At 39.3% G+C, this 13,729-nt stretch overlaps 1 protein-coding gene across 1 annotated transcript in view; it reads left to right on the top strand.

Moving 5' to 3' along the window:
* The first annotated feature begins 11,210 nt into the window (after positions 1-11,210).
* Positions 11,211-13,729, top strand: part of DNAJC13 (DnaJ heat shock protein family (Hsp40) member C13) — a 55,853-nt gene continuing 53,334 nt past the window's right edge. The window contains exon 1 of the mRNA XM_018075571.2: positions 11,211-11,378. The gene's annotated coding sequence lies outside the window, so the exon portion shown is untranslated. The remainder of the gene's footprint in view (positions 11,379-13,729) is intronic.

Here is a 13,729-nt window from a genome sequence, read left to right as displayed (position 1 = left end):
AACTTTGTAGTTTTCTAATTTTGGGAAAATCTAGAACATAAAAATTCTAAACCCTCAAGCTGTTAATGGATATGACTGTAGTAACTTGAGAAATGACTCATGGCAAGGAAATTCCCACCTCCAAATTCTCCTTCGAGATCTTGTACTAGTGTAACTGCTGAAAATTATGATACAATAAAAGCCAGTTTGATTCCAAGCTTATCTGTGCTATATTAAATTTCCATGCTGACTAGACTTTCCACCAGCATTTTCTCTCTTCTTGGTGATTACAATACTGCTTTTAATAGTAGTAATCACACTAAAAAAAGGCACTTCTTGAGGTAGCTGAAGTTAATGATCAGAAACTGGTTACTGACTTTGTGTTGCCTTCTGTAGTACAGAGCAATGCTGCTTGAAGTACACTCAACACATGAAGAACAGACAAAAAAAGTACATACAAGATCAAAAATAGTGAAGAGAATGTGAAGATATGCAATATACTTGCAGCCACCTCCTGGAAATCCTCACCTGTGTGCTTACTCATCACACATGCAGAGTTCCACTGACTGATCACTCACACCAAGAGCACTTGAATAAGCAAAGGCTTGCAGAGGTAGGTCTGCCTATATAGTAAGGACATGAGCAGTGAAACAAGGAACAACATGGTAAGCTGCAAATATCTCAAATTTTGGGCAGGGCTATTAAATCTCTCTAGGACCTTGAGAGGAAGAAATAAATCCTCCTAGGGGGAAAAAAAAACTAAAACCAATCCACAATGAAACAGTAATATATATTTATATATATATATATGCATAAGGATGCCTGAAGCCAGTAGCTATCTCAGGACCTGAAAATAAAAGGAAACAGAATCCTATGTGATAAGCTTGTTACAATTTGCAACACAGCTTTAGGGTTTTTTTAGTTTTTCTTTTAATCAGCATAGTCCATGCTGTGCCTCTGTTTACTGGTTGAACTAAAATAAATTTAGGGCCAAACTGAACAGTTTGTCTTTTATCTGCCATGTGCTGAGTCATCACTTTGTGCTTCTGTCGAAAGCTATATTAGTGTTCCTAAAAAACTGAGTGTACCAGATCTCTAAGCACTGGTCAGAGAGAAAAACAAGTTTTATTCAAAGACGTTATTGCTAGCCACTTTTACATAAGAAAAGAACATAAGATAAATAAATAAAATACTACATTTTCTCTCAAGGACTACCAAAATGCTTAGTTTATTCAAATACAATGAACTAACAATTCAGTTTTAGGCTATTTCTATATAAAATAGGCTGTATACCTTATTGACTTCAATCTTATTTCTGCATAGAAACATTTTCTTGTAAGGGTCAGGTCACTTCAGATCATAAGATGCACACTGAAGTAATTAATCAGCATATCTGGTATTATGCAAATAATTACCTCTTCATAAAAGATTCAGTTTGAACATGTCCAGTTCAAAAAAGGCTTGGTGCCTTTTTTGCTAACAAATCACTTGTTTTTGCAGATTGTGAGGGGAAAGTATTGATGAAAAGCTTGAACAATTATGAAATTGGTTTATATATGCATGAATTTTATTCTTGACACTCTAATGGTGGGAGATATTCCTCTTTTCAAAATGGAATTTGGACTAAAAGCAGAAACAAAAGAATTCTGAGCTTGTAGGATAGAGAATATAGTCCTTTTCATTGCTGCTATAACGTCACCTCAATTGAGGGACAGTTCAAGCATTTTTAAACTTAGGGTACCCTCCTCTCAAGAGGATAGCACTTACTTGCTAACCCACTAATTAAATAAGCACACTAGCTAATTTCAGTTCACTGTTAAGTAATTTCTCAAACAACTGATTAATTCATATAATCCAAGCTGTTTTATTAGTATAATACAATAATAACTTCTTATTTTCCATAAATTAAGAGGTGTAAATAAGGATATATTCAAGTTTCTTTTCTTACATGCCTCTCTGCCATACACTAAAAATGGGACAGCAGAAGTTCAGGGAAATTTGGCCAAAAAACAAACTAGCACTAAATATGGTTACATAAGTATCCATATGCTTATGCTTAAAAACTACAGCATATGCCTCATATACCATTTGATGGTCACGATCTATGTCAAAGCAAAGCAAAAAGTGTGGGAAGATAATATGGATAATATACTGCCTGAAATGGATGCTAGAGGGAGTGTTAACTTGCTGCATGTATTTCTGCCTTGCTTCTTGTGCTTGCTCAGATTCATCTACTTCTGTTTTCCATTAATTCAGCCAAATGACCCAGTGATCTGGATATTAAAGATGAAATACTCTTTCATCACTGGAAACTGAAATACCAGCATCTCTGCGATACTGAGAAATAGGTAAGGGAATCCTTGATTCCGTCATACTGAGAAAAACGAAACCAGTAACAGCATGAGGAAAATGAAGGTGAAACTGTAAAGACCTAAGAAAAAATATCTACCAACTCAAAAGAAAACAGAACTTTCCAAATCACTGCTTCTGCTTATTACAGGAAACAGGAAAGAGCCTGAAAACCATGCTGACCGATGCTCTTTTTATGACTCACTGCATCCAGAATTCTTACATTGTAGATGTCATTCAATAACAAGGGAAAGGCAAACTATTAGCTTCTCTATGTCCCATGTTTGCAATGCTGTTTAGCATTATTGCAGTATAATGCGACATTCTCCTTCTGTTAACATGGATGTAATCTGATTACCACTGTAAATAACTCATCACCCCAGCTTCATAAGCATCTGTGCCCATCTCTTCAAAGCCTTCTTCCAAAGAGAGGGTGTGTTGCCTAGTAATATGCCCCACCCTCATTCAGACCAGCACTAGTGATCACTAGTATTGCACAGAGAATTTAATACATTTCTCACGTAAATGACCAAACTTCTTGCCTGTGAACAATGAGGGTGAGAATATGCCCATAGGGAATACCAGTGAGCCCACTTACATGGGTTCAATCATTTTATTTTTCTCCATGGGCTCCGCCATGTCATTATTTGCAGGTGCACCAACAATGATTCACGTGCCAAAGACAGTGTCTTAATCTGCTGCTTTTTCCTGCCAAGATGAATGATCAGGTCCAAGGTTCAGCAAAAAGCCTCCTCAGTGCACTCCCCAAGTGTCAGCAGCCACTCACCTCTGTCTGGATCCTGCTTGCTCCGGGTCTCCTTGGTGCTACGGGGACAAGGAGGTCAGTGACTTGTGTGCCAGCTGGAGTTTGTTGGCCCTGAAGTACCAAGGAGACTTGGTGGCTGCCTGCCCTGACCTACAGGTTCTGATCCATCCAACAGTCTGAGATGGCAGGAGGCTTTAATGTTTTAATACCAGAATTACTTATTTGTAGATATTTGACATGACACTGGATACTGATTTAGAAGAGTGATGCAGCATTATGCTGAAATCACAACACAAACATGACACAATGATTGTCAAGGACTCTAGTATTTCACTGAAATCAAGTCCTGAAAGTTGTCAGAGGGAAAAGGAGAGCCTGCATTATGTTGGTTGCTATTTGGAGATTCAGAGTCAAGGACTGGGTAGGGTAATTGTGCATGACCTTTCAGATCTGAGATCTGTCTGCATCGAGGGGAGGCACAGCTCCCAGGATCAAGGCTTTTTCTGTCTCTATCAGGAGTTTCAGGTTTAAATACCAATTAAATCAGATGCACCTTCTACCATCAGTGTGTGACATGCCAGCTCTGCCATGCAGGGACAACCAGGGCTTTGTGTGCCATTCTTTGCAGTAGAAAGTTACACTAAGATGTAAAGCTACGCACAGGAATACAGTCTAAAATACCATTGCTGATGATTTTTAGGCATTCTGACTGAAGTGAGGTGAAAGCAAAATCACTACAGTTAATTTTCTGTTTTCCATGGCAAAAAGGGACAGGGGTAGGGAGAGAGCAGCTTAAGTTAAGCTTTGTATGTAAGATGGGTATACTACAAACCACATACACACAAGGCTATACTAACCTTTGAAATAGTTGTAAACAGTTTCTGCGAAGAGCAGGGGTAGATATTAAGCAGCAGCATCCAAAAGTGCAAAGCAGCAGGTGTTGGGCATTTTCTGTGCCATGGTGCTGGAGCCAGGGGTGTCTGGTGAAATCTCATAACGAAACAACTGAAAGTTTTGAGAAGTTGAACACAGCTCAGCAAAATAGCTTTTGAACTGATGTGGACTTCCTGACTGCCAGTAAACAGATAATTACATTCTTTGTTTTATTATTAAATTATGTTGTTGAACTTTTATAAAACCAAAATACATTTTTTTAAAATCCATCATGAAAATGTGTTCTGCTTGTGGATCCTGCATATAGGGAATTAAGCTATTGTTGGTAATGGGGGTCGCTCACCAGTACACAGATAATGCTTGAGATTAAATTGTTATAAAAACAATACAACTTCCATATATTATAAAAATTTGATCTTTCAGCCAGAAGCCTTTTCATTGCTGCTGCTGTTATTAGTAGTGATCTGTTCACAGAAGAATTAGAGTTGGGGAATATTATTAGGCCACAAAATGTTCTTTTCGCTTTTGCAAAACCACCTTGCAGGTGTATCATTCATAAATGGTTAGTCTGCATTTCTCAGCTACCAGAGTCATTCTAAATGGTAAAAAGCATACCACTGGACTATGGGAAGGTTTTTAAAATAAAAAAAAAAAGAAAAATGAAAGAAAGAATCCTTCTGATTCACATTCTTTCTCACATGGCTATGATTTCAAAGGCTTGGCCTTCAAGTTATGTCATTATAATCTCCTCTGTTCTTCTCTGTGTTTCATGGACAATTTTTGATGGTAGAAAGACCGGATATTCTCAAGAACATTCTTACTCTCTGAAAATAGTAAGACTTTTCTGACTCTCTGAGGCACCGTGGGCAAGATAAAGAATTCCTTTGTTGCTTTGTCCACAATTATTTCTGTTGGGCATTGTAATCTCACTCATTTCTAATTCTGGGATTTGTCCCCAGGCTAGGGAATCAGAGAATTTATACTTACTTTTCCTCTACATGCTGTACAGGTTGCAATGGGGAGTCAAGAATATATAAGTGACTTCATAACTCTTGCTGATGAAAACTGTATTGCATAAGGAGAGAACCTGTTGTTTGGTTTTCAGAGGTCCTTTTGATTTAGATGACCAAACTTAAATACCTGGAAGGCACTGCAGCTATAGATACATTCAAGGAATAACACTGTGATTCTGAGTAGTTCTACCAAAACATTCCTATGACTGAATTTTCCTACTGTCCTACTAATTCACTCTGCTCCTGAAATATTTCAGTGTTCAGAATTACTTTTTTTGGATTTTTTTTTTCTTTTTTTGTTACACTAATTGCTGAACATAAATCTTGGCCACTCTGTCAATGTCCAGTTTCTCAAATTAGTAGCATTCCTAGTCCTGAGCTAGCATTTGCATTTAACTTAACCCTTTCAATAAGCATCAAACTGTAACAAATAAATTGACAAAGAAGTTGACAATTCCATGTCTTAAGTATGTGAATTTCATAAGATTGGAGCATGTTCTTAAATATGTAAGACATGTAAAACATGGCATGACATACTGTCACATAGATCAAGAAGTTTAAGAAGCCTGCAAGGTACCCTTTCATCTGTTTTGGTTCTCCTGTCCATAAAAAGAGACAGGGAGAGATCAATTTTGCTGCCTTTTTTTTTAGAGGAGAAGTGTGGTTTTGTTAAAAAAAATGCATATTTTTTAAAGGTTGTGCTGGGATATTTGGACATTATACACAAGACTATACAGAAAAAGAAATATTAATGTACTTTCAACTAGTCAAATATTAGAAGCAGAAGGATGTTGTGAAAATAAATTAATTCATGCTCCTAGAGCACTCAGTGTACTGAAGAATGCCACAGAAATGTCAATATGGAAATGAGTAAATCTGAGGCTTGAATAATAGAGTTGGCATAGTATACACTAAATAAATCTTGGGCCAGCAAACTGAGCAATGTGAATAGAAGACAGTACAGCATGCATGTGTATTCAATGAGTCCTTTCATTTTCTGGAGAAGATAAGGCAAAGTTCCCATGGAAAAATATAGTACATAAGCAAGCAACTGTTTGCAAAGGTAATCCTAATCTTCTGGAATTTTTTAACTCTTAAATACTTTTGGTTTTACAATGACAATATTGCATAGTTGTTTATGTGTGTAAATGTATAATTCTCCGGGTTTATTTTAAGACTCTACATAATTATGATGTGGGATTATATCATATATCACATCTAGATCTGCAACATGGATCTCTGACAAGAATACTAACAGTAACTAAAACCAGAATTAAGTTGGCATCCACTAAAGGGATATTAAATACCTATGAGCAATAGTTTTCTCAGCCTGAGTTATCCTGCAGAAATCGTGGATCCTAGTTTAGCTGACTATTGTGTGCTGCCTCTTTTGTCCTGTCTTTTTCAGCCTGTTGCTCTGTTAAACCCTTTCTCCCGCCCCTTTCTTCTACATTTGATTCTTCCTAGCACCCTATGTTGATTCAGCTTCTATTCCTCAGTTCAGTCCCTGTCTCCTTCTCTAGACATTCCCAGTCCTTCTTCTCAGCTACTTGTATCATTAACAGTGTTTCCCTATGCCAGGTCTAGGTATTTTGAGGTATTTCCTTACTCTTCTCCTTTTGCTTTCCCTCTTTTGTCAGTTGTCTGTATCAGACTTCTGGAGAAGAAGTCCTCTTCTCCCTACACAGGCACTTGTTCTGTTAATAGTAGAATTTTCCAAAATCGTAGCCTCACAGTGCTTCCTATCTTCCCAGTTCTCAGGTCTAACCTGTCAAAGCTGACTGATCACCACTTTTCTCTCTCAGCTGTTCAAGATCTTTGTCCATCCCATGATTCCCAAATGCAAAACCCACTCCTAACACATCAGCCTCAGCTAGCACCTGCTCTCCAGTTCTGGCCCTCTTTTCCTACGTTCCAACTTCTATTTTGCCTTGGCCCCTTGTCTTTCTCACAGTCTACTCCTTCTTGAATGCCTCTGTGTGTTTCAGACCATGCCACTGCATGGGCTATGGGTCAACACTGGAAAGAAATATTGACTGGGATATCTGCAGTACCTTCTGTCACAAAATGGTCCCCAAGAGTCAGATATTTCAAAGAGCAGTTTACCTTAAGCAGGCTTAGGTAAGTTTACCTAAGCTGAAGCGTCCCCATGATGAGCCAAGTATATGAAAATTTTCACTGTCGTATTTTATCAAGGTTTCCACTGAAAATATGTGTACAGAGTTTTTTCAGATGCATACAAACTGGCTAAATGCAATGAAAAAGAAGGTAGTTAAAGACTTGCTCTATGAAATAGTTGCTGTTTTCTTTCACATGCAACAAACAATACATTTCTCCTTTACTTTTTCCTTTGAAAAAATATAACCACACTTTTTAAATATATTGTCATTCTCTGTAGCTGTTACATCATTGTGAATTGTTATTTAGTTCCATGAAAAGACTCATTTTACCATGAATGACATCTGCGATATTAAGTAAATCTGTTATATTCACTTTTCTTACACCAGATGCACTCACATAAACTACTAACACTGGGTTGCAACTAATATTGGAACCTACCTATTGGAAGGCAAAAGAGTTAAAAGATAATCTGTAGATTATCTTTCAAACACACACCAAAAAGACCAGGTTACACAGGCCTATAGGTGGACGAAGAGATCAAAAGTTGTTATGGGAGTATTTACTGATCATATGTTCATGCCATAATTAAAGCATTATCCAAACAAGAGTTATTGTAGTCAAAAGGAAAGCTATCAATATGAATACAGATTGGCATGAATCACTTTATTGAGGGTTATTATTAGTAATTCAACAAAATTTATCATGAAGCTAATTAGCTTAGGCTACAGGTATTATCAAGCTATTAGTGGAGATAACGAGTTATCATTAGATGAGTCTACCAGGAAATTTAGAATTATTAAAAGCGAGCATCCAGAAGTTACCTTTTAATTAACGGCACAGAGAAGATAAATTATCAATACTATCTGCATGTATTTTTAGACAAAATATGTCAAGATACATAAAAATTTGATGTGAGCTTTGAACTGCTGGCAAATTGTCAGCATAGTCTTAATGCATCTTTGGGATAACAAAGAGTAGAAGACTGATGCAGTAATGTGGGTCTGATTTTCCCGAAGGCCCTCTGTGTAACCTGCATTTTGGCATCTGCAACAAATTAGGAATAAAAGTGACGAGATTCAGGACAGAGGTTTTCAAAGGCATGCTATTTAATTAGTGTCAGGTGGGACTTGTACATTTCCCTCCCCCTTGTCCCTTTCAAAATCTTTCTGTTACCCTCTCTCAGTCAAGTCCTATGATTTAGTCATCAAAGGATATTGTTATTGTTATTTGGTCATCTAAAAATTACAATTAGTAAGTATATTTCCTCTTAACTATCCTAAATTTATACTAAGCTGTGGTGTACCACTTAGATCCACTCTTTAAGAAGGCTGGACAGATCCTCATTACTTCATGGTAGAAAAACAGTAGTCGATCTCAGAGTGGATGGTCCTGCACTCTCCAAATAAATTGTGAATAAACTATTCCCAGTTCTAATAGGAACTTATTTTCTTGTAAGATAAGGAAGGGTGGAAGAATCTCTCCTTTCTCCAAACAGATGACACAAAATTCTGCCCCATCATTTGAGACAGGAAAGGAAGTTAATTTGTCCTTTGCTTGATGCTTGCAGGCTAGGTAGAAACTTGTTCTTTGTTATTGCTGTAAACCACAATATATCTGCTTTAAAAATATTAGGATCTCTGCTATTATAGGTTGTATTTACAATCATTGTATTTACTGTGGCTGTAGAGAATCCTAGCACTGGCTCTCTCCTGTATCTGTACTGTAGTGTGCTTGAAGAATTCAGCCATCCTAAACCAGTCTGTCAGAACAGGTGCTGATCACCAAAATAGCTGGTGGAGTATTAATTATTTAGTAGTGGACCAGAACTCTTCCTTCCTTCCAGATTTCAATAATAGGATGGTAAGGAGAGACCTTGCTCTCCAGATTGGAGATGGCCTGAACTCTTTTGGAAATTAAAGTATTTGAACAGACAAGGTCAGATTGACATTTGCAGTACTTCAGATGAAAGATTTAGAAGAAAGAAATATGGATTTGCTTCTCCAAAGCAATTTAACATTTTATCTTTCAAGAAGGCATCAAAACTGTGTTTTGTTATTCTTATTTTAATAATGATAATTGCTCTAATATGATTCCTGACTCTGTAAGTGACTGGGAAACCCAAGGGCGAAACACTACCTGTGTCAGACACAGCTAATAATAAATCTACCATTGGCATTAATGGAGTGAGGATTTTGTTCACTTTCTTTTTTATAGCTTTTTAAAATAAAATCATAGACTTTTATATTGGAAGAAGGTGTTAAACCCACAACTTTTGTATTCCAGATTTCCACAAACCTTAAGGTAAACAGAAAAATGAGACCCTATCTCTAAAAATACATAGTATCATATCCTAAGAAAAAAACAAGCAAACTAGAATGCTGTTGTCTGCATATAGTGTAATTTCACACACGCTTTACAATTAAACAGTTATGAAATCCTGGTCTACTTTAATCTCTGAAAGATATTGTACCATGTTGTACAATATAATTTCCATTACTGCCTGTCTGAACTGCTAAACACACATTTCTTGTTTTATTTTTCTCTGAATAATAGTTTCAAAATTATTATTTCACTTTCTTTCATATTTTCTCAATCTTAATCTGTGTCCTCCTTTCCTTTTATCAGTCGTTCACATTACAAAGTTAACATCACTACTTACACAAAAGCATGTCCAAAAATAGAGGAAAACACATAGTTACTGAAATACTAGCTTGAGCTGAATAAATATAATGAAATATAATCTGTGCTGTCTGATTAAAATCTATTAAAATATTGATTACTACTTTGTTACACGGTTATGCAAATGTTATTCTTTGTTGTCAAGTAATAAAAATCTAACAAGCCACTGCTTTACTTGATGTGTTTTACCTATCTATATTAAAAACACAAAAAAAGTATTAAGGCAAAATATAATCCCCCTGAAAAAAAAAATACTCTGAGCCAACTAATCAACAAAACCATAAATCGCTCCAAGCCTGTCCAAAAACTTTTCCATGTACTCAGCCAAAGAAACTCTTCTGAGTCATACGACTTCCCTCTGAAGTTAGATTTCTGCAATTCCTAGTATATTAATAAAACATTAAATCTTTTTTTCCCTTTTAGGTCCATAAGCAAAAGCAATTTATCAGCTTCCCAAAAGTAATGTTATTTTCCCATTAGCGTTATTTTACCATGGTGTCCCAGATTCAGAGAACTAGAGTTATCAAAAGAATGACTTACTAGTATTTAAATGTCTTACATAAAATATAAGATACAAAGGATAGTTTATATGATGATGAAAAGGATATTAAAAAGTAGCAATTAACTGTGATTTTGATCTTTTTTTCTCCAAGATAATTAGTTCCAGTTACAATTTGTTCCTCATTTCTCCCTTCATGTGTAGACTTTAATGACACTATCTTAAAGGAAAGGCTTTTTTTAAAGGTAAGATCATATCTTCCAATGAGAGTCATATTTAGAAAGGTTCAAATATTCAAAATATTCACGCCAATCATTAGGAATTTTAAGGAAATGTTACAATGCTGCCACGGATTTGCAAAATGTTCGGGAAATCTTACATATGGTACAGACCGCGGGGAAGTCGACGGGGAGCCCAAGAGTCCCGTAAGAACTCTCCAGGATGGTTAGCTAACTACATAAATCAGTGATTCAGCTTCAGCAACGTTAACGTGGCATTTAACACTACTTTTAAAACAGCACAAATAATGAGGATAATAATTAAAAAGCGTGGTTTTGATTGTTCGACGTGCCTTTCACAGCCTGACGCCGCACACGCTCGGCCGCCAGACCGAGGGTCAGCGACTCTCCTCAGGCGACGGGCGAGGGCAGCGGGGGCGGAATTTGCACCGGGCGCCTCGGCGCGTGCGCAGGGAACCGCCCCGCTTCCCGGCAGAACAGAACAGGGCAGGGCAGGGCAGGGGGCGAGGGTGGGAAGGAAGGCAGGCAGGAGGGCGGACGGGCAGGCGGGCGAGGCGGCGGGAAGGGGAAGGCAGAGGCAGAGCCCGTCAGGTGACCGCGTCCCGTGACGGCCCCGGGCGGGACGGCGGCTGCGCCGAGGGGCGGTGTCGCTGCCCGAGCTAAGATGGCGGCCTCCAGCGCCAGGCTCTGAGACAGCGGGAGCGGTGTAGCGGCTGCTGCCCGCCCGGCCGGCTGGGGGCTGAGGGGCGACGGCTCCGCTCAGCGCCCCTTCGCCCTGATCGCTGGGAAAGCGCAGTGCTGGTGGGGGCAGGTCCGGGCAGCGCGGGCTCCCCGGCCAGGTAAATCCCATCGGCGGGGGAGGTGAGGGGCGGCGGCGGCCCCCGCCTCCTTGCACAGCTCCGGGCGCTGCTCGGGGCCGGGTGGCCGGGCGGGGCGGTGTGGGGAATGTGGGCAGGGCTGGAGGCAGCGCTCGCTCTGGCCATGGGGGCTGATGCTGCCCCGGCGCAGCCCTGGTCCCTGCCCCAGCCGTGAGGGGCCGGGGCGGTGAGCGGGCGTCCCTCGTCCCCAGCACAGTGGTACCTGTGTTATCACAAGCCGCTCTCGAGCCCTTCGCTTCCTGTATCCGAGCACAGGAGCGCGCTGGGGTTTTTTCCAGCCTCAGCCTGCCCGGTCCTTCCCTCGGAGTGCCCTGCACCTGATGCGGCTTCTGTAGCCGCCGGGCAGAATTTGTCCTCTTTCTTGGATGAATACTGGCGTGTCCATTTAGAAAATATACGTTATTTACCTCCTGCTGGCCTCAGATAAAAATATACCCATGATGACATGCTTTGGGAAATAATTTATGAAGGGCGAGTGAGATGTGGAGATTTGTGCTCACAGAGATGAGATTTTATTTCTTTTTTGAGTGCTAACAGTATTCATCATGAGCATGAGCAGAACTAAATGCATCTTTCAGAAAGTCTACCCTTAATGCGCTTATTTTTCCCAGAGTGTTTGAATTTCTCCCGTGGATGCTTTTCACTTGCTTTTTGTTTTCTGGAAGTCTAAACAAGTAGGCATGCTGAATGGTTTTCTGTGTGCAGTGAGCTGCCAGCAGTGTTTCGGGCAGGTTGGGTGGAATGGAGCTTGCACCTTGATAGATGTGTCTCTGCTGAGAGCCAAGCTCTGGACCGTAAAAAATGTTGTCTTAGCACTTCAGTTTGGATGGGAGGGTTTTTTTCCTCTTTTCAGCTTGGTACTCTGAAGCTGAGGGAATGTTTGAGCATTCTGCTTGAAGGGAAAAATAGGCGTATAAGCTTATTTTGGGACTTCCTATTAATGCACCTAATCTCTGCTATATGGCTGCTTTTGAAGTTAATGTAATCTGAAATGTATTTTCCCTTTTTCTCCTCTGCTCTTTCACAAATACATCCATGATGGTCTGAGAAGATGAAGTTGAGTAGATAACTGCTTTGTTTCCTGTTACTTGGTGCTGATTAAATAATACTGGATTTCAGAAAATATTCCGTGTTTGAGAACTTAAGTTCTTTGAAGTCTTTTCTTGATTATTATACAATTGTCTGTATAGGCAACTTGCATGTTGTGAGAAAAGGAGGGAAGCTGTTGAAGGGACTGCTACTGACTCAAGTTTCATTTTAGGATTGCATTAGGAAGATGGTCTTTAAACAGTCTGCCATGAATAAGCTCCAAATAACAGGGCCATTATTATAGGTGTAAAAACTATGCTTGGCTCCAGCCTACTTCAGTTCATAGATATGCAGCTTTGTCTAATTCCTGCCTGCTGTGGGCAGCCAAGTGGCAGAACACTGAACTAGAAACTGTCTCCTTTCCATTATAACTGATGGTTTTTTTCCACTTGCAACAAATATCTGAGTGTTTGGAGGCTCGGAGCTGCGGTTCTGTCCCTGTGTGGTATAGACTTTCCAGGAACTTTACCCTTGAATTTTAACTTTGTTGGAATACATTTCTAAAAAGATTTATTTCATATGTATTGCTCGATCCTCTGTGTGTCATGTGGCATTTTTCATAGTTTCCAAATACATATTTGTCCTGAGGGACTGAATCACTGTGTATTTCCAGATTTTAAGTGTTATACTGGGGATTGGTCTTGAGGCCCAGATCTGTGTTTCAGACTGAGGAGGTGACTTTGCTTTTAACTTCGTTTTGAAGCTCAGCAAGTTAAACTTACTGACTTAATAATTCTTCAGCTGGCATTCAACCGTATCTCGAGGTGTTAACTTTCAACTGTTCAGCTTCTTGATTTGCTTCCAAAAACCTATTCTGTCAAAAAAATTAACAGCTGTCTTGCCTCACTAATAAAACAGAACAATATTCTGAAGAAATATGACAAGATGGCTAAACTATGACTGAAAGGAGCACTTTTCTTACTTGCCCCCATTAGTGACTAGACCCTTTTATTCTGATACTCACCTGTCTAGCTGGTGAATCAGATGGGTTCACGGATCCAGCAGAATGCTAATGTAGATGGAAAAGAAAAGCAGAATCTTTCACACTTGTTTTTGTCCTTAATGTGGGTTCTCAGTGAGGAAATGGGAGCAGTCAGCTGGAGGAGGGACACTGATATTGTCACTGTCATTTTGGGTAGTATTAAGATTAAAATTCTCAGCCTGTTTATGTCTTGGATCACGGGAGGTGGGATTGCTGCTATCACTGAGGCAGGCTGCACTTA

This window comes from Manacus vitellinus, unplaced genomic scaffold (genome assembly GCF_001715985.3).
Source record: "Manacus vitellinus isolate BGI_N305 unplaced genomic scaffold, ASM171598v3 scaffold_3_pilon, whole genome shotgun sequence".
Classification (NCBI taxonomy): domain Eukaryota; kingdom Metazoa; phylum Chordata; class Aves; order Passeriformes; family Pipridae; genus Manacus; species Manacus vitellinus.
Note: the sequence above shows the minus strand (reverse complement) of the source record. Positions and strands in the feature narration are given on the sequence as shown.